Source organism: Triticum dicoccoides, chromosome 6B, assembly GCF_002162155.2.
Source record: "Triticum dicoccoides isolate Atlit2015 ecotype Zavitan chromosome 6B, WEW_v2.0, whole genome shotgun sequence".
NCBI lineage: Eukaryota > Viridiplantae > Streptophyta > Magnoliopsida > Poales > Poaceae > Triticum > Triticum dicoccoides.
Genome location: NC_041391.1, coordinates 2,857,747 through 2,880,317, shown reverse-complemented (window position 1 = coordinate 2,880,317; position 22,571 = coordinate 2,857,747). Strand labels below are relative to the sequence as shown.

General features: G+C 43.3%; 1 pseudogene; it reads right to left on the bottom strand.

Moving 5' to 3' along the window:
- Nucleotides 1-15,513: 15,513 nt before the first annotated feature.
- On the bottom strand, nucleotides 15,514-22,571 carry LOC119322517 (annotated as a pseudogene).

The window sequence follows — 22,571 nt, the reverse complement described above, 5'->3', positions numbered from 1 at the left end:
CCGTTGATACAACTTTATCTACATTTGTTTTGTCTCCTGCTGGACCGCCTTTCTAGCACCCTGGACGCCCTGCCCTTACTTGAACTCCATGACTCCGTCACCTACACCGATACAGCCAGAATCCACGACGCTGCGCCGGTTCAGACCATTCCTCCATCCACCGCAAAGGTCCATTCGCCCATATGGTAGTCACCGTGGCCGGCGAGTGTTAGTTTGATTGCTCGTGCTAAATTTTGTTGTCCCTCCTCTCTAAACAATGGTTCGAATATGGTGTAAATATAAGCACTATGTCGAGTCGTCCGACGATTCTTTAGACGAGGAGAAGAAGACTACTCGGATGAGATGCACTATGTTGATAGTAATGTCGGTTGTTAATCATAACTTGTACCCGGTACATTAACCCATCATAAACATATATGTACTAGGTATAATCATCGCACAATAATTGGACTTGGTACATTCGACCGCCGCAAGGATACTCTTGTACCTGGTACATTAAGTGGATATCTGTATGCTTGTACATGGTACATTTAGGCATATTTGTACCCGGGTACATTAAGTGAACTATTGTATACTTATACCTGGTACATTCAGGCATATATGTATACTTGTACACCCTTGCTTAAGGACCATGCTTAAAAGTGCACCCCACGGACCCCGCATGTCGATTAATACAACTTTATCTGCATGTGCTTTCTCCATTATCGGCACCGCTATTCCAGCACCCTAGCCGCCCCACCCCACCCTTAATTGAACTCTGCGACTCCGTCACCTACACCGCTACACCAGGGATCCGCGACACTTCTCATCCTCCACCTATTCAGACCACTCCTCCATCTACCGCAAACGTACCATTCACACATATGGTAGTCACCATGCTTGGCAAGTGTTAGCTGGATTGCCCGTGCTAAATCAATCACAACTAACACACAAAAAACTATATTTTTTATTTATTTCCATTGCAAAGGTTCTACTTTATGTAAGTGATAATAATAGTGTGACGAAATTATTTATCTGAAGCCTATATTTCGCCCAATTATAGTTTATATACATTTTATCCGCAAAAATAAATAAAAGATAAACGCTTGAAACGGGGTGTCCCAGCCTCCCAGGTCCGTGCTGTGTCGCGGGGCGAATCTTAGTTTGCACGACATGGAGATTATTTGTGGTGTTTGATTCTGGCCGGCTACAGGGGCTGCCGGATTCAAGACAAATCTGCAGTCCTCATACAGCTCATACCTATGGTCATATCCATGGACGGCAGCCTAGTGCCACTGTGCCTAGTGAGCGTAAGTGCAGTGAAAGTGGATCGTTCAAGGATAAAGCCTTACAAGCACAGTAAAAAGATGCTTTGAGGTTTCCCAAAGATTTACTGTACGTATTAACAAATTCGCAAATAAATAAATAAATAAATAAATAAATAGTAATTACCGTATGATTCTGTAAATTGTCGGATATCTATGCCGTTTTGATGCATAACTTGGTATTAGCATCAGCTCTGGATGATGGCACGATGCTCTTTCAATTAAAAAAAGGATGGATAATGCTTGCATATTTTTATCTATGAACCGTTGGCCCAAACAAATCTATGTGCAAGCACGATATGACCACACAGCGCCACATGCAACGAGCGTGTCCTCAACAGTAATCGGCAGGTGTCCTGTCAGCAGACCTACACATGAGAGGGCCTAGCATCTGCTGCCTAATCTGCGTACTCCTATTCCTACCTGCCCCTAGGGTCCGCGCCATTAGCATGGTCAGAATGGACTGGATAAGCGGCTGCCGCTGCTAATGCTCTGCTGTTCGGCAGACCATGGCACGAATCTTATCATGACTGAATGGACCAGATAAGCGGGAGCCGGGGCACCCGGGTGCTATAGCATCTTTCCGCTTTCCCATTGCAGCCATCTTGTCCGCGATCCCCTTCAAGAAGTTATACAATCTGGCAGTGATCATATAATCACCTTAACATGTATATAGTGATCTTATTGATCGTATTTTTAAGAACAGTGACCAAAGTGGGCGTGCATTTTACTCTTGTTTTTTCTAGCGACCACTAGACTGATAGTCACAACCACCTCCTGAAAAGGAGCCATTACTGCTGCTGCGGCGGCTGTTAGATCTGCCTCTGTTCCAGTGAGGTCCGATGTTGTATCCTCGCCCTCTTTTCTTGCTATGTTGGCTGAGTATCTCCGGTTTTGGGCATCAATACATCCCTTTGCCGAGAGAAGCTACCGTATAGATCGCTGAGAGTGAGAGGTGGCTGATCACCATGACCAGATATGGCAGAGCTGGTGCCGACGAACAGATTGTAGCCATGAGAGTGGATTTTCAGCTCCCGGGTGCCTAGGCACCTTATATGAACAGTAAAATAAGAAAATATAGATAAAAAATCAAAAAATAATCTGAAACTTCGCAAGATCAAAACTTTGTAGGTGCTTGCAAGTTTTCATGCCAAAAAACCTTTCGAGGAGCTCTACAATGAAAAAGATTTCAAAATTTGAAGTTTTGAGCACTTTTAGCATTGAAATCTGAAACTCGTTTGTACACCTTTCTCTACATGATATTTTGGCATGATAACTTGCAAGAACGTACAATGTTTGACCATTTTTCATGTTGCAAATTTTTAGATTTCTTTCATTTTTTGTGCTATTTTTTAATTTTACTGTTCATAGAGGGTTCCTACACACCCGGGGGCTGTTACACCTTTCTCTTGTAGCCATCGTCCATTCCAGCAAGGAACTAAGATGAAATCACCATCGTATAACATCTTTCCCATTGCAGCCATCTCGTCCGTGATCCCCTTCATCTTCCTAAAGTATCTTGTGGCAGACATGTCGCCCTTCATTATGTTCGCGAGCTGAGTACGCAATTGGATCATCCTCGTCTAAGATTGGGATGAGAACATGTCGGGGATGGCATTCCACAGCGGGGCCAACAAGGTGATGTTGGAGATTTGAGCTAGGTCCTCCTAGGAGAGCACCTGGATATCCTGGTAATTCCAGAACGGATGGAGGTTCCGTTGAGCTACCAAACATCCCGGTGCTTCTAATCTGTGGGCGGTACTTGGGCTGTCCAGAGGAGGATGTTGTCTCGGGTGAGACGCTCCACGACATGCTGGCTATAAAGGTTGGAAGCGAGGGGCGTAGAGGAGGACGAAGAGGTGGCCATGTTTACATGAGCAGTGGCTGGGCTCTGTATACCATATAAAACGAGATGATGGTGGAAAATTTTCTACCTCCGAGCAGGGACTCGTGTGTGTATCTTTAACAAAGAGATTACATTGATATTGATAAAACTTGATCCCTACGACAGCTATACAAGAGATATGATCAAATCTCTACACCAACCAAACACAATAGACTCCTAACTATGTAGACGCACATGAATACATAGGTATTTTAACAAAACGGACGAGGATGACGTGGATTAAGACTGCATCAGCGCACGTGGTGCGGCCACGAGCGCGAGTGGCGAGGGATTCTTTCCTAGGCATGCGGATTGTCAGATTTGACAAGTTTTTGCATTTTCTACCTAAATCTAGGCTAGTTTTAGGGCTCGCCTGGATTCTGGACGATTTTAGTATTATGAGTGATGGATTTTCACGTACGCAAGACAAATACTACACAATCTGCCGGGTGGTATGGTTAGATTTAATTCATTGAGTTAACAAAATGGACCACTCTGATTGAAAGGATGTACTGTAAAAGGCCTCTTCAAAATCAGTCATTGAGTTAACAACTAAGGAGATCGCTTCGGGATCCCAAAAAGATGAGTAAAGTCCATGAAATGGGTCAGAATTGGTCAAAACTCCGAGTGTTGACGACGTACACGTAAACGCACCCCAGGGATCGTCAGTTGTGGAAATCCCTTTGGGACTCCAAAACGGTGAGTAATAGTCCACGAAACGGACCAGAATCGACAAAAACCGCGAGTGTTGATGATTGACACGTAAACGCACCCCAGGGTTAGTCAATCGTGGAAATCACTTCGGAACCCCAAAACAGTAAGTAATAGTCCATGAAACGGGCCAGAATCGGCCAAAAATCCGAGTATTGATGACCGACACTTAAGCGCACCTTGGGGTTCAACAACTATGGAAATCACCTCGGGACACCAAAACGGTGAGTACTAGTCCAGGAAATGGGTCAGAATTGGCCAAAACTGGGATTGTTGACGACGAACATGTAAACGCACCCCGGGGATCGTTAATGGGTGGAAATCACTTTACGGCCCCAAAACGGTGAGTAATATTGCACGAAACGGACCAGAATCGGCCAAAACTATGATTGTTGATGACCGACATGTAAGTGCACATTTGGGTTCAACAACCATGGAAATAGCTTTGGGGCCCCAAAACGGTGAGTAATAGTCCACGAAACGGGTCAATATCGACAAAAACCACGAGTGTTGATGACCGACACGTAAACACACCTCGGGGTTCGTCAATCGTGAAAATCACTCCGAGACCCCAAAACAGTGAGTAATATATATTGCACGAAACAGACCAGAATCGGCCAAAACTACGAATGTTGATGACCGACACGAAGCGCATCTTGGGGTTCAACAACCATGGAAATCGCTTTGGGGCCCCAAAATGGTGAGTAATAGTCCATGAAACAGTTCAGAATCGACAAAAACTGCGAGTGTTGATGACCGACACATAAACAAACCTCGGGGTTCGTAAATCATGAAAATCACTCTGGGACCCCAAAACAGTGAGTAATAGTCCACGAAACAGACTAGAATCGGCCAAAATTCTGAGTGTTGATGACCGACACGCACTACTAGGGAAAACCCTAGTAGTAGCGCGGGTTTTGAGGCTATCAGTAGCGCAGGTAGGTGCGCTACTAATAAGGCGCTACAGCTAACTGTTAATAGTAGTGCGGTCTATACGGGCGCTACTACTATTGACTATATCAGCAGCGCTTTTCCAGAACGCGCTACTATTAACTAGCTGTAGCGGTTTCCGAGCCCCACGCTACTTTTATATCTTTTATCATTTTCCCCCGCTTCCTACTCCATTTCAGTTTCAATAAACCGCAATTTCCAGATACTAGGTAGTACTCCCTCCGTTCCAAACTACTCGATGTGGTTTTAGTTCCAGCTGAGCCTTCTTCATCAGGTTCGATACCACAACTCACAGATAGGCTCTTCGGCAATTTCTGAATAAGAAAAATATATCAATTAATAAATAGCCTCGCACATACTCTTGCAAATATATTTGTATTAAGTATAAATTTCTACACTATCAAAAGACACAGTACAGCACATTTGTACTCTACACTAAAGGATATCATCGACTAGATTCAACACAGCATATCATTGGACTCTACACTAAGCATATCATCTTATAATTTGCATTTGTCAGTATAACATACCATATCGTGCGGATCGCCCATGTTACTTGTCAGGCGGGCCACGAATGGCACCCCGACAAAGTCATCATGTGGCGGAATTATGTCCCATAGGTTGCACACCTCCTCCTCGCTCAGCCTCATTCTTTGAGCTACGATACCTTCATGAAGTGGGTCCTCATCATCGTCATTGAGTGGGTCCTCGTTATCTTCATCATCTTCGTCATCTTCATCATCTTCCATCAGGTTGATATAAATGACAGCCAGTTTGGGTCTTTCTTCTCTGAAGGAGAAGCTGATCAACTCACCACCAGTAAGACGCATGCGGGCAAGGAAATAGGCCCATCCATCTCCTCCAATCTTCGACATATTGCGTCCTTTCTCGACCTCCATAGTGTACGGCCCCCTAGGAGCCTCAAATGTCACAGTGCCTCCTGTCAGCTTGTTGAATTTCAACCTCACATTGCATGGGACGATCTGTGTAAAAAAAGAAAAATGACACAATGCAGTAATGCCAACAATAAAAATAAAATAGTTTTTACATTTCATATAACTTTTTACCGCCGCATGATGAAAACTCGGTTGAAAGTAGATGCCAAACAGCTCGCCAGTTGCAAGGCTGCTGGCGCACCTTGACTTGCAAAGCAAGCATGGTGGTGGTGGTGGTGCGCCATTTTCCTAAAGCAATATGAGCAAAGGATTAACGATCCACTTCACAGGAAAGAAAAACAGTACCATGTGATATTTTTGGTTCTTCCTCAGTTATATTTTCATAGCCTACCAAAGCATTTCAGTGGCCCCTATTGCCTAAGATAATTGAGTAAAAAAACAAGTGGAAAGTTTAACTAAATTGGCACCTACATTTTGCCAAAAAAAATAACTTATTACAGAAAAACAAAAGCATCTAGCTATCCATGCACAGAAAAAATAACAATAAAATGGTGCATTTCTTTCCGAGCATCTAGCTAGGTGGTGCCAAATATTCAGAGCTATCAACTAGCGTACTAAATCAACTAAATCAAAATGTTATATAAATCAACTAAATCAACTAGCCTACTAAATCAACATGCCTACTAAATCAACTAAATCATATCAACTAAACCAAAATGTTGCATATGAACTAGCCTACTAAATCAAAATGTAGCAGGGAGGAGGGGTTGTCGATGGAGGAGGGAGGAGGGAGGAGGGGCGACTGGAGGAGAGAGTAGGACGGAGGAGGAAGGCGGAGCGAGGAGGGGCCGGCCGGCGGCGAGTGGAGGGAGGACGGAGGAGGAGGGCGGAGCGAGGAGGGGCCGGTCGGCAGCGAGTGGAGGGAGGACGGAGGAGGAGGGCGGTACTGAGTCCAGCAAGGAGGAGGAGGTGACGGCGGCACAGAGGGAGGAGGGGTAGGCGCCGGCGGCCGGCGGGGGAGGACTGGCGCGGGGTTGAGGGCGAGATCGAGTGAGTGTGAGTGTGAGTGGATCAGATCGTAGTAGCGCGCTATAGGGAAAGGCGCTACTGCTAAACGACCTAGCAGTAGCCAGGGCCGGGCCCACTATTTTGCCAAGTGTGCGGCCCGCACAGGCCCATAATTTTGAGGGGCCCCAAATTTTGTATGTAGGCCTAGTATTTCTTAAAACAAACCAGATCAAGGGCGTATTGGGCTGGGAGGCGTTGGTGTTGGGCCTATGTCTTGTGGCCATCGAGCGCTACGCTCGGCACTACAGGCTACCACGATCACCAGCGCGTGCGCCTTGCCACGGGACTGCATCGATCACCCGATCGTGAGTAAGATGGAAAAACAGATCTCCTGAGATGGAAACAGATCGTCCGTAAAGAAAAACGACAACCCGGCGAAACCGTCGTCTCCATCGTCTCGAACTCTCGATCAGGCCCGTGTTCTTGATCACGAAACCGACGCGTCGGCAACCCGGCGAGTCGGCGACGGTAGTGAAACAGGATCCAGGGATCGTCTCGTCGCCTTGGCCTCATCGGACCTTCCTGTTCCTGACTTCCTCTCCCATATTTCATACTCGTTGGCTCGTTGCATCGTCGAATCGATCCATGACCGACTCCAGCCTCCAGGTGCTTAGCGAGTCTTTTTTTTATTAACTTCAGTTTCTACTCATAATTCCTAATTTTTGAATTAATTTTTGGCAGGGATCGTTACTTCGCGTCTTCATTAGAAATCACACTCACAGTGTAGCAGTCTAACTGTCAAACACTGATGCATGATCTTTAATTGATATATGCTACTGTATAACTTCTTTTTTTGTGGGTGGCTACTATATAACTTTAATTGTATTTTCTTAATCTTGTGTTTCAATAATATAGATTTAAGTAAATCATCATGGGGAAACATCAGTCTGGTGCCTCTAGGCGCAAGAGAAAAGAAAGAGAACAGAATTGAAGTTTTTCAAATAAATAGCAACCGGGAATTGAATAGGTATGATTTTTTATACGTCTAATTGTTTTGTAAGACATTATATTATATACATTATAAAAAAATTCTGCTTGATATATATATATATATATATATATATACATTATAATTGCTCGTAGTTCATTTTTTAATGACATAGGGCCCCATTTTTTAGTTTCGCACAGGGCCCCGGATTTTGTCCGCCCGGCCCTGGCAGTAGCGCCTTTCACGCAGAACGCGCTACTGCTATGTGTCAGCATGTAAAAATAGACATAAAAAATACATTGATTATCAATGATCTTTTTGTGTACAATCTGATTTGTCAATATGAGTCCTCATCGGTTTAGAAACCGGTGAAGACTCATATTGTGGCCACAAATTTTACACATAGAGTTCCATGAAGACCAAGTGCTTGTGATAGTTTGAAAAGTAACATTTTAAGGTGGTAGAAACCCTCTTCGCGAAGCGAGGTGGGACTAATTTTTTTAGTAAACTTAGCAGCAGTGGGTATTACAGCAATGCGCTACTACTATTGTCTGTACCAGTAGCGCTGTTTGTATTAATGCCCTGCTGCGAAAACTAGCTTCGCGGTCGGGTCGTGGCAATTTTAGCAGTAGCGCGGCTTAGAGGAGGCGCGCTACTGCTAGTTTTATTTCAGCAACGAGGTCCAACTGTGATTGTTGATGACCGACGCGTAAACGCACCTTGGGGTTCAACAACCTTGGAAATCGCTTTGGGTCCCCAAAACGATGAGTAATAGTCCACGAAACGGGTCAGAATTGACAAAAACCTCGAGTGTTGATGACCGACACGTAAATGCACCCCGCGGTTCGTCAATCCTCGTCTAAGAATGTGATGAGAACATATTGGGGATGGCATTCCACAGCGGGGCCAATGAGGTGATGTTGGAGACTTGAGCTAGGTCCTCTTAGGAGAGCACCTGGAGATCCTGGTAATTCCAAAACGGATGGTGGTTCCGTTGAGCTACCAAACATCCCGGTACTTCTAACCTGGGGGGGGGGGGTACTTGGGCCGTCAGGAGGAGGATGTTCTCTCGGGTGAGACGCTCCACGACATGCTGGCTATAAAGGTTGGAAGCGAGGGGCATAGAGGAGGACGAAGAGGTGGCCATGTTTACATGCGTAATGGCTAGGCTCTGTATACCATATAAAACGAGATGATGGTGGAAGAATTTTCTACCTCCGAGCAGGGACTCGTGCGTGTATCTTTAACAGAGAGATTACATTGTTTGGTTTGATTGTGATATGACTTGATCCCTACGACAGCTAAACAAGAGATATGATCAAATCTCTACACCAACCAAACACAATAGACTCCTAACTACGTAGACGCACATGAATACATAGGTATTTTAACAGAACGGCCGAGGACGACGTGGATTAAGATTGCATCAGCGCACGTGGCGCGAGTGGCAAGGGATTCTTTCCTAGGCATGCGGATTGTCAGATTTGACAAGTTTTTGCATTTTCTACCTAAATCTAGGCTAGTTTTAGGGCTCGCCTGGATTCTGGACAATTTTACCATTATGAGTGGTGGATTTTCAGGTACGCAAGACAAATACTACACAATCTGCTGGGTGGTATGGTTGGCTTTGATTCATTGAGTTAACAAAATGGACCACTCTGATTGAAAGGATGTACTGTAAAAGGCCTCTTAAAAATCAGTCAAGTGCCAAATAGACTCCCTATAAATATTGCAATTACGCATGTTTGAAACTGCAAAATAAATACATGTAGAACAGATATTGTAATTAACTACTTCCAGGTAAGTTCCTCACCCAACATGGAGCGTATGGAAAAGACTCCTCCATTCCCATACTCAGGTGATTGACTTCCATCTTGCCCAAATGCCGAACCTTTGAGCTTTTGAAGTGATAGGCGAGTGTCCTCTCATTGTTATTGAACAAGACGATTTCTTTGTAGGGGTGAAATCCAAGACACTCAAAAGCAGGAATATTGTAGGCATTTAAGCTGCAACCTCCAGGCCATTGTACGGTGTCAATAGCATTTTCGTTGTCGGAGCTCCAATCATAAGCATCCTCCACCGGTGCTTGGTTGTTGTCATCTAGGCGCTCCAGGTTGATGTCAGTCTTTGATTCATCCCACTTTAGTGGAGCACATGATTTTTCTATCCATTGTTCGTCGGTACGATTCTTGCGAAAATCTCCTCTTATAGGCTCAAGGTTGACCTTATTCTTGAACACCCACTCCATCCGACCATGTGATTCATCCAGGAACCAAACCTCAAATGTGCATCGTCCATGGCGCAATGCGCAATACACACCGTTCTTTGATTTTCCTAAACGAGGTGTTCCTTCTTTTCCATTTGGCAACTCGATAACTTGATACATGTCATTCCGCAAATCTAACCTGTAGAAAGCAAAATCTGCAATTTATTATTACATTAATGACACAAATTGCATATCTTGGTATGAAAAAAGAAGTTTAAACAAACAGTCTCTAAATAAGCGTGTGATAAAAAAAAATCCTGTAATGGGAATAATATTAAGTATCATGCACGAAATGAATAGGCAATTTAGCTGAGGTGACACTCACGAATCAATTGAATTAAGAAAAAGAGGTTTCCTTATCATACTGTGATAATGTATCGTAAGTATGTATTGAAGATATAGTATCGTATGCATAATACTAGTGTATGATAGTCCCTACTATGAGCAAACTTATGGTTTGTGTGAGTACCTCATAATAAAGCCGGCTCCACAACGAACATAGAGTGCCTCCCGCCAATAGACGACGTGGTATAAAAAGCATACGAGATTTGGCAGTTTGATTTTGACGTCGGCGAGTGCTCCGGCGGTCTCTCCCTGTCGTAGGAATGACCTCTTCTCCCAGCACCCCGTCTTTGAGGAGAAGACATGAATGATGTAGGGTGAAGGTGGCCATTCCATTGCAGAGACAACTGATCCATGGCCGCACATATGCCTGGAGATATGACCCACCGGCATCTCGTGGTGCGGGTGAGGGTATGGCACCAAGATCACTTCGAAGTGTGGCGACACGGTAGGGTCATAGATGAGGTAGTGATCATCCCAGCAACGAGTACAGTCCATTGCCTTGCAGGGGCGCGGCTGCGGGGGCAGCTGCGCCACCTGCCGGGTGGCGGGGTTTAGGACATAGTGCCAGAATAGGAGGAGGCCGTTGCAGCAGTCCATAAGTTCAGGCAACTTGTCGTCGAGGCCATGGAAGGCGGCGACGACGTGGTCGGCCGTGGAAGTGCGGGAGAAGATTTTGGTGATGAACGAATCTTGGGTCTGGTAGATGACGCCGTCGAGCGAGAGCGGGAGCAGGTCGGCGCGCAGCAGGCGGTGGTCGTCGATGGCGGCGCGCCAGGCCGCACACACGCAGCGGCAGGCGGCAAGGCTGCGGGGCGGCAGATGGCGGAGGATGTCGGCCAGCACGTCGTGGTTCTCCAGCACGTCCATGTCGTTGATATCGATGGGCCTGCGATGGTTGGTGGTTAGGGTTTCTGTCAAGCTAGCAATGAGAGACACGGGGTACTAGGAGGCCATATAGATTGTTGGGACTTCGTAACGTGTTGGGACTCGGATGGATCTTTCGATTTGGCGAACGACTTGTCGTATAGTTTAGAAAAAGATGAAGGATTTTTTTTTCTTTTTTGGGTTTCTTAGGAGTTTTATTCTATTTATTATTTTTTGGAAATGGAGGCATACCCGGCCTCTGCATCATAATGATGCATACAGCCATCTTATTAAAAATCTGCAAAGTAGCACAAAGTCGTAAAAGTATTACAACTCGCTCCCCTAAAAAAAGTATTACAGCTCCCAAGCGGAGCGAAAAAAACACACTAGATAATCTGCAAACCTGTTTTGCTCTCTGTGCAAGTAAACTCTGTACCAACTATTAAATCCTGTCTAAACTTTTACTTGACAAAATAGAAAGAGTCATCAACGAGTCTGACCGCATTAGAGCATCTCTAGCAGACCCCGTATAATGCCCTGATCCACAAAATAACCGTTAAAATACGAGTCGCGTGAAAAATGTTGCCCGATCAGACCCCGTAAACGCGTTGGACCCGTAATTTTTTGAGGGATGTGGTAAAATCCCGTCTCCAACCCGTGAAAACGCAGGTTCCCCCTCGACCCGACGGTGCCACGTATCCTAGAAAAGCAGTTGGCGGGAGGGACATTTCAGCCCACGCCCGTACACCACCCCCTTCTGCAACCGCCATCTCGTAAACGAGATGTTTATGCAAGACTACTTCGTAGACAATCCAACATATCCGCTGCACCTCTTCCAGAGAATGTACCGATCGAATGTGTCGATCCCTCTTTGTAAAAATAGTACAAGCTGGCGAGGCCAGTTGTTGGTATTTCACTCAAAGAAGAAATGTTTTGGGCTTGAAGGGATTCAGTGCATATCAAAATCTCGGCAGCTACGTGGGTAATTGCATACGACATTCCGGCTGACTATGCCGATGAGTATGTTCGCATTGGTGAAGATACTACAATTGAGTCCGTGCGTAGGTTTTCCAAAGTGATCATCAGTGTCTTTGGTCCTGAATATCTTTGGGCACCCAACGAGGAAGACACAAAAACTTTGATGGCATCAAGTGAGAAAAGAGGTTGGCCTGGCATGCTAGGAAGCATTGATTGTATGCATTGGACTTGGAAAAACTGCCAGAAGGCATGGCAGGGAATGTATTGTGGCAAGTCTCGTGATGCAACAATTGCGCTAGAGGTCGTAGCATCCGAGGATCTATGGATTTGGCATTGCTTTTTTGGTATGTCGGGTACTCTCAATGATATCAATGTGTTGCAACGGTCTCATTTGTTTGCTAGGCTGGCTAGTGATGATGCTCCTACTTGCAACAACACTATCAATGGGCATGAATACACAAAGGGGTACTATCTTGCAGATGGTGTCTACCCTTCTTGATGCACATTTGTCAAGAGCATCAAAGGCCCCAAAACTAAGAAACAATGTGAATTTGCAGGGGTACAAGAGGCACCCCAAACAGATATTGAAAGAGCATTCGGGGTTTTGCAATCTAGGTTTGCCATCGTTCGTGGTCCTGCTTGTTTTTGGGACAAGCGATCCTTGAAAAACATCATGACATGCTGTGTTATTCTTCACAATGAGATTCTCGAAGATGAGAGAGGCATGAACTTGGAATTCTTCTACGACAATGTGGGTAGCCGTATCAAACCAACTAGAGACCCTAACCGCATTAGAACATTTCTTCAGGCCTACCGGGAGATTGAAAATGCAAACAACCACTTTCAACTTCAGGAGGATCCATTGAGAACCATTGGCAAAGGATTGGGCAGTAACACATTCCATTTTGCATTCATTTCATTTAATTCATGTGTGATTTGTATTCAGCACAAGTTTAATATTGAATTATTTAGTTTGCTTCGGTGATTTTAGTAATTATTGTAATTTGGATAATTGTTGTATTGTAATATCGGCATCTTATCTTATATTGAATTATTAATTTGGAATATGTGGCATATGTGTCAAATTCAGATAAAAAACCATCTGATTTGTGGGTTGGCTTGGGCGCCGTCCGAGCAGACCCCGCATAGCGGAGCTGTAAAACAAAATATCACCGGCCGAGCAGACCCCGCATAGCGGAGCTGTAAAACGGAATATCCGCAGATATTCCGTTTTACAGCTCCGCTATGCGGGGTCTGCTCGGCCGGCCCCCACGCCGGCCTGCAAAACTATTTTTCTGCGATCTATAAACGAGTTTTGCGGGTTGGCGATATACAGGGTCTGCTAGAGATGCTCTTAGAACAGCCATGCCATACTCAGCATTATCGCATGTCTCTCCACTTCAAGCACTTGGTTGCAATTGAATAAATACCGATATGCAACAAACACAACTGAACCATCCTGCCTTCGCAAAATCATTCCGGCAGCTGCTGAGCCATCTTCCACGAATGCCCCACGACGGCGGGGGTGCGGCGGGGAGGCAAAAACCGAGGCAGAGCTAGGCAAGGGGAGGCGGAGTTATGCAAGAGAGAGGGCATAAGTGTGACAAACGATGCAAGTTAGGCGAGGGTTCCGTCTTATTTAGGCGATTTGGGATGGGTCCAATATGTCAGATTCGACGTGGCGGACGTGTCTTGGCGGCCCCAAATCTGGGTATGAGGGTTGCCGATAGCCCGGACATTTGGGCTGATTTTTTGTGTGGGGAGGACATTTGGGCTGATTATTGGGTCCAGTTGGGTGGGGGTTTTCTGTTCGCGCCGTATCTGGGTTGTTCGCCGTATAGGGGAGAGGTGGGGCAGGTTGAAGATGCTCTTATATTTCGTCGCTCGTTTCTCGCCGTCGAGACAAACCACATGCGGGAGCTCCTACATGCCTCTTGAAGTGGCGCTGAAGCCTCCCGCCGCCTCTGCGGGCCCCCTAAATGGGCTGCAATGATGTAGCCCATTATAACAAGTGATAGTTTTTCTCTCTTTTTTGTTGATGGGAAATTATATACTCCCTCCGTCCGCCACGTCGAATCTGACATAGTGTCAAAAAACATCTTCCATTATGGGACGGATGGAGTAGTTTCTATTCTTATTTATGTAGTCGGTTTAGTGGTTTAAAAAATCATGAACTGGTGCGGTTGGACACGGTGATTCTTTCTCGGAACCAGTCCGCTATTCTAGGTTACAGAACTGTATGGAACTACCGCTAGGTGGCTAAAAGAAAGACAACTTGCCCGGTATGAACAAACTGGGCTGATATTAGAATGGATTCTGGTATCCTCACAGGAGCAACTACTCCAGGTTGACCTCTCTAAAACAATTTGGAGAAAACTCAGAGCTACATCATAAAATCGAGTATGCACCTGTAAGTTTTGGTTAAGAAATAGAGATAACAAATATGAATTTTTGGGGGAAAATTGCAAAAAAATCACAGATATATGTTCCATCAGATAATAATAATATACATGCTCCCCTTTTCCAAGAAAAAATGCGATCCATTCTCACAATATACATGCACGTTGATTTCCAGATTTTAATGAATTTGTAGATGCTGTTTCTTAAATGTACCGTCATGTTTGATGCCCATCAAAATAAAATGCTTTTTCAATGAGGTCTCATCTCTACCACTAGCTACGGGGGAGGAATGAAGATAGCGCTTGGTCGCCTTTGGAAGCCTGCACAACCATGGGCACAGCTTATGCGTCATATAATTCATCGGTATGACTACAGTCCATATAGTTTGTGTTCAACGCGGAGGAGGATGAGATGCTGCAGCGGGCGGCAGCCGAGCCGAGGAACTGCCGTCGGGCAGCCGGCAACCATGAATAGGATCGGCCTCTTCACAGCTCAAGTTCGAACTCGCTCATATTGCAACTCCATTGCGTATAACTCTGTGATGGTTCATGACTCGGGAAATGTTCATAGGGTTTGGTAGAAGGAGCACCTACTTTTTTTATCTTATTCCACACATTGCGTGAGATAATAGGGATAAATAAGCAGAATTATAAATCAGAAACGCTTGAGCAGACCACTTGTTTAGGATTGGTTCTGGGACTCAATGCGTGGTTACCGGATAATAAATTGATTGCAAATTACTCCAACTAAGTAGCAGAGTTCGCACAAAAACAGAACAGAAAGAAAAACAACACAGACATGCCAGAAACATAAAATGAATCGATCACAGTTTATGAACAACAGACAAGGACATATTTGAGCAGATTGCCAAACTTTGGCTAACCAGATGCAACAATAACTCAGTAGGAGTTTCCCTTTCATCGTCCAGATAAAGGGATTAATTCTGACGTCCCACCGGTATAACCAGACTTGAAGGAGTACTCCTCGTTGCTTACTCCAGAAATCGTCAACTGAAATCGCCTTCGAGTTTCAGCATCCATGGGGTTCATACTACTAGTTGAAGCAGAAACAGACAACTTTTCGCTTGAAACTACTGGCAACAACCCTTTGAGCCTTGAAACAACCTCGGTCATGGTCGGCCTGTTGATGGCCGCGTTTTCGACGTAGTTCATGGCGAGGTCTACCACACTTTGGAGTGAATGAGCATCGTACTGATCCAACAACCTCTTGTCCATGATGTCATGAATATTGCCCATGGCAATCTTATGGCGTACCCAGTTTGGTAGATGAAAGGTTTGAGGCCCCATCAATACTGGGGCTGACCAGTGATGATCTCCAAAAGCACGATGTCGAAGCTATAAACATCTGTCTTGACTGTGAGTTGGAAAGTTGCATGGTACTCAGGGTCGAGGTAGCCAAGAGTGCCAGCAGAAACATTGTATATGTGTGTGTGTGAGCATCATTAAAAGCCCGGGAAAGCCCAAAATCAGATATTATCCCCACCAGATTCTTTTCTAGAAGGATGTTGGGGGTCTTTACATCCCTGTGAACTATTGATGGGGTGCATGACTCGTGTAGATACTCCAGCCCTAGAGTTTATTGACGTTCAAACTTAGTCAAGATAAGCATACATACATACAATACATAAAATTAGTAAATCATTGAAATATGGACCTTGTGCAGCATCAAGTGCAATATGAAGTTGTTCCCAATTCAAACTATAGTCATCTCCTGCATCAAGAAATACGAGATTAATATAAGTTCCTTGATACGTGTATAGCACATAAATATATGTTTTTATTATTGGTACTACTACCATTATTATGACTACTACTACTTCTACCACCACTAGTACCACAACCACCACTATTAATACTATTATTGTTGTCATATTGTACATATATTTAAGCTAACAAATTATGCACACTGCCTTAATGGTAGAGCATTGAACCAATTGATATATTAAGATCTTAAACCTGCATAAAATTGAGCTTTGATATTCGAGATGCGGTTGATGCTTTTCCTTCTCTTTATAAGAGTTTTGTTATATCCAAATCAAATTCAGAAGAGAACCAACTATTAAATTATTATTTTAAATTTTCCTCTAGAGTTGATTTCTTTCTTACTGGCTTCTAAAGATGCTTACAATTCCATCATGTCATTGTTATGACTCTAGGAGTGTGACTATGCTTTCCTCAGTTTGTTAGCCACATATCTATGAACAATAATTGGACATTACATGGTTGTGACTTCAAGAATGTGCAACTAGGGACTTACTTCATACTGCATAGTCTACATATACATAGTAAATTAGCTCCACCAACACAAACGCGTTTATTCAAAGTAAAAAATAACAGTCTAGGCAACCAACCAAAGTTGTAACAAGAAATCATGTTGACAGTAGGATGTCAAAAGCTGGACTACATTGACTTCAGAGTTCATTTTTGTACTTATGGACATGTCCTATGATTTTGACATTATTCTACAAAATACCATATATTCATATATAATATGAGAAGTACTTGTATCCAAAGGGTTAATTAAACTATGTGGTCAAGGTGTTTGTTTTATTGTTTGTTTTGGAGGAATTAAACCTTTGAATTTGCCAACTTGCATTTTAGATTTTACAGATTTTAGGTTTGGCTGAGGGTTAAAATTTATTGGTGTAAGTCACAAACAACCTCTATACAAATTTAAATACAACTTAACAAGTCAACTATGTTTGATTTAAACATTAATAAAAGGTAAATAGTTAAAAAATAAACCTCCTCTTATGAGTTGTTGAAGATTCCTTCTCGACATGAAGTCATAAATGAGAGCGAGGCACTTCTTGTTTTGGCAATATCCTTTCAGAGTCACAAGATTCTTGTGATGAACTTTGGATAAGGTTTGTACCTGCGGGAATACATATATTTACCAAACATACAAGCCAATTGCATTTATTGTTATTGCATATGGACTACGTAAAGGGTATATTTATCTTGCTGACTTATTGTGTACTATCTATTGAAGAAACCATGATTTGGCCATGTTTGTTTCGTGTTATACCTCTGGGAGGAAGTCTGTTGACTCCGCTATTGATGTTTCCATTAGCACCTTAACGGCTACTTCATCACCATTTTCCAGTTTGCCATAATAAACAATACCAAAACCTCCTTTTCCAACAATTGATTGGAAGTCATTTGTTATGAGCTTGAGCTCTACGTACGTGAATCGTTTGATGTCAACATGTAGGGAAGTTTCCTCTTCATAGATGGCATAATCCTCACTGTCTGACTTCCCTGCATAGTCAAGAAGTTATGTTTACATGAAAGTTTAGGTATGAAGTTGTTGTCTAATGTCTACCTAATTTTATTGCAGCGATGACAGGGATTTTAGAGCGTAAAAGTTATATTTTACCTTTCCAGCATAACTTCCAGGTTATGCACATCAATACAAGGAGGGATGCCAGTACCACTGGAACTGTCAGTGCTATAAGCATTGTTTTTATGGTATTCTTCTTCTTATTTGAGCAGTACGTATCTTTTGACTTTTGAGCATATGGGGTTGCCTTCCAATCTTGTGACACAAATGCAGAACATATCTATAAATCATCTCTCAAATATAATAGCTACAACGGCTCTACAAAATTATGATTGCAACATACCTCCATTTTCTAACACGACTAACCCTCTAATAGTTCTTATAAGGACCTCCAACCTCTTTACTACTAGACTGCATGGTTTATAAATCAAATCCTATCATGTATAGGTCATTATCTTCCTCTGATGTTGAAGGCTCACAAATGATAAATCATTTTGAAGTTACCGGTGTATGCTTGGATAAATAAGCACTGCAAAAGTATGACTATTTTGTGGCACACTAATTGGGTGCCACAGCTTAATCGCATTCGACGAGAGTTTATGCATATAGTTGGTTGAGCTATGGAAGTGTGTTGCTGCACAAGTAGAAAGTGAACATGTGTAGCTCTTGTTGGACAAGGCGTGCCAAAGGAACATAATGTTTTTCCACCAATAATTTATATAATTTTGCAACTACTGTTTCTAAATGTTGAATTATTTCTATGATAATGAACCTTGGGTTGAGCTTATGTTTTTTAGTTTGATCAGAAATAGAAATATATCAAGGAATTGCGCAATAGAGCATGTCAAACCTTAAATCAAGCAAACCAGCCTGAAATCTTCGAAGAATAGAATCGGGGATTGGCCTAACGAGCTGGTTGTGTGACAAGTTGCTGGAAAATAATAGTTAAAATTATTCATATGAAATCTATATCATCAACCACATATGCAATCAGACTTACAGAATTTTGAGTGACTTTATTTGATAGTCTGGAATAGCTCCCATCAAATTATTGTGTGATAAATCCCTATACATGTTTTGTGCTTAGGGTCAAAATTATGTCAACATAATCGCAGTAAGTGTCTAACATATCAATACGCCGTGGTAAGTAGCACTTACAGGTTTTCTAGTGATACCATGTTCATGAATGATATGGCTAATCCACCTTTCAACCCACTCGCAGAGAGATTTCTGCAAAAGCAATTCATGTTGCAAGAAGTTCTATTAATCTAGTGATTTTATCAAGCTGACATATATTTTCAAGATTATGTAAGCTCATTTCTATGGTCAACGTGGTACAATAAATTACATGTTTCTCACTTCAACTAAATTATCTGTGTTATCAAGATCTTAGCCGGTAAGAAACATGACCGAGTGTCTTCATGGTAAAATATTTATACATAATAGTGCATATTCCGAGAAACACTTAAATCAAGAGGGGGCTTTTGTGGAGCATTAAACTTATGCACTTAAATTGTAAAAAAAAAGAACTCTAATGCTTTAATTTCAAATGTATATGGTATTATGTTCTTACACTGAAACAACCCTTGGATTCTGGTTGCTCTTTGAGTAGTCGCAAGTCAAACCTTCCCAGGAATATTCTCTTGGGGAGCACGGATCTCCATTCCAGTTTTTTCCTGTCAAATTGTAGTGGTTCGTGACTTCTTTCATGTAATGGACTACAATAGGAAAAACACAGAAAAATATGAACCGGGAATAAAAAATATGAATATGTTGGTTATAGGGCTTATATGTATTAAAAATATGAAAACAACTTAAGTAGTTGCATTATATGATGGCATCCCTTTCCATTTTTCCAGATTGGATTTCTAAGGATAGAGGTTTTTTTCAAGGTTTCGATTTTCTTGGGGTGTCTCCGTATATACAAGGAGATACCTGCTATTGAATGAAGTATACTAGAAGTTACCCTAAATTCTCCGATCTCTCTCCTTTCACTAGCCGAAGCATCTCCAACAGCCTAAGCGGCAGGTCATATTAACAAGTTGTAATGTTATTTCAGATGCAAGTATTTATCTTTTCATATAATTGAATAAATTGTATGAATTCATTCCTCAACTCTGGTGTCAGCCATGGCTCATTGGCAATTTGACCTTTATATTCTGGCGTACTCAGGAGTTGAGTAAACCAGTGAGCCCGCCGGTTGATGAACTTGTTTCTACTACTTTAATGAGGATCCTGACAATGCCAAATGGAGTCATGATATCCCGGTCATTAACATTTCTTTGTAAACGCCTGCATGCAGCTGGAGGTGCTATTCAAGCAAGCAACTGAATAAATTGCATCACGATCATTGTTAGCATTAATCTTGTCATATTGATTGTATTTGCATGGAGTGAGTCATCTAGTCGTGTCTATGTGTAGTTACCCAGGTCATTAGTTAGTGAGTTATCTAGTCAATGGTTGCATGCATGGATTAGTTAGTGGGTTACTGAGTCATGTGCATGCTGGAGTGATTCCAGGGTAGTTAGCTTAGTGGGTGGGTACTTGAGGTAGTGGTCGGGTGTGCCGGCCAGCTACGTCCATATGTGAGTTAGTGGCCAGGTGTGGAGTTACTCGTACAGACTATTTAAGTTGATCAGATGAATGGAAAAATGAGGCCGTGAGGGCTGGGCAAAAATTTAGTCTTTGTGCCTCGGCAAAGCCTTTGTGTGCTTCCTTGGGTACATGCGTTGTGTGTGTAGAGTTCATCACCATGTGTGTGTTCGTGAGAGGAGAGAAGAGAGAAACCTCAGGATAGTTGTGCGAGGCAGCGCCGAGAGGAAGAAGAAGAAGCGCCGCAACAATCATGTGAATCTTTCATATACTAAATGATAAATGTGTAACGAACGTGCAGTACTGCAGTATATACATCAGCATACCATCTTCCGAGTCATTAGTGAGGTTATCCATCCGAACGAGGAAGTAGGCCTCGAATGCGTTGATCAACGGCTTGAGTGTTGTGCTGCCCGTCTTGTTCAGGAGTCTGAGAACAGCAATTCGTGATCGCTGTAGATGTCAAACTTCCTGTTCGGGTTGCTCCCATTGATCTCGGCAAAGTGAAAGATTGGGAGAAGCTGCAGGCTGTTGGTGTCTAGATTAGAAGTTGCTTCCAGGGAGAGGATTATCCTGGACCTGGAGAAGTTCATGTCTACGGTCACGGCATTCTGCATTATGACCGACGGTATATTGAAGTTGCTGCCAGGGAGGCTCTCCACTTTATTGGTAGTGTTCAGGTTCACCGCGGGGTAGGAATTGGATTTCCTTGCCCAGAAGCGGTCATAAATGTCCGCTGGACACCTTAGGGTGCGTTTGGTTGCAAGGGCGGTCATGAATGGGTTGGGATCGTTCAGAAAATAGACATGTTTGGTTATAAAGCACATGAATGGTTCGAGCCAAAAAAAGAGAATATGCCATGAAGATGCTGAACCGTTCCACCCAACCAAATCGGTCGAATCAAATGGCCACCCTTTGCATGCATGACTATGTGAGCATGACTGGTGGTCCCGTCCTAAATAATTAGCTCACCACTTATATTCAGTCAAACACATGAATTGAATGGTTCAATCCCAAAAAAATTGAATGGTCCCAACCCATTCATACGACACCTTCAACCAAACGCATCCTTAATGAAACACAAGGACACAAAAAAGACAGATAAATAGCTAGCACGGTACAGTTTTGCATTTACTTACAATTTGTACGGGATCTAGCAACCCTGACTACTCATCACCTTGAGACATACCACTATTAGTTTTTGTTAGAAGCAATTAATTGCAGGATAAATGAAAAAAGGAGCAAACACTTTATATGCAAACTGAATAAAAAACCATTGGTAGGCACAACTTAGATCTACTCCAAAATTATTATGGACGGACCCGTCATCTCACCTTGTGATATAGTCGGTGACATTGCCATATCTGGTTCGATCCAAAAGCCCAATTGAAACAGAAGTATTGACAAAAGGGTACATCGTATTTTCGAGTGGCCTTAGCTCCAATGAGGATATGAAGGGAATCCCTGAACCGAAGTTTACCAAGCAGACGGACAAGGAGTTGCTCGGAGCAACGGTGAGCACCTCGCTCCATACCATATTGTGTGGTCCCAATTTGTCAAGTTCACCATATCCCAGGAATTAACGCCGATATGGAGCCCAAACAGAAACAGCGACCCGTCCAGAGTCTTGTTCAACCCATCATAGTTGCCGTAAGTAAACGTGGCTCTCAATAGATACTTCTTACCGATGGTTGATGGCAGTGTATAGCAGTTCCTTGAGCCGCCAGGAAAGCTCCTCAGGGTTTTTTGTTGCTCATTGAAGGCAGCAGCCATAAACTCTTGAGAAATCTGTTTTCTCATGCCACCCTCGACAAATCCACTGTCAGGATCGAACCGTAGCCCGGTGGCGCTGTCGTTTTAGGAACTGCGGTTTCTCAATCCACAGTCGATGCTTATGAACCCTATACAATGGAGAATACGTATCAATTTCATGTGTTCCAAGAAGAAGCTAAGAGGATATGCTTGTGTTACCAGAAGAAGGAGGCTGGCCGTGGACTTGAATCATCATGACCAGGTTGAGGAGCAGCGCCAAGATCCATGCCGGTTTGGTACTTGGCAAGCAAATGAAATTGATCGCCAT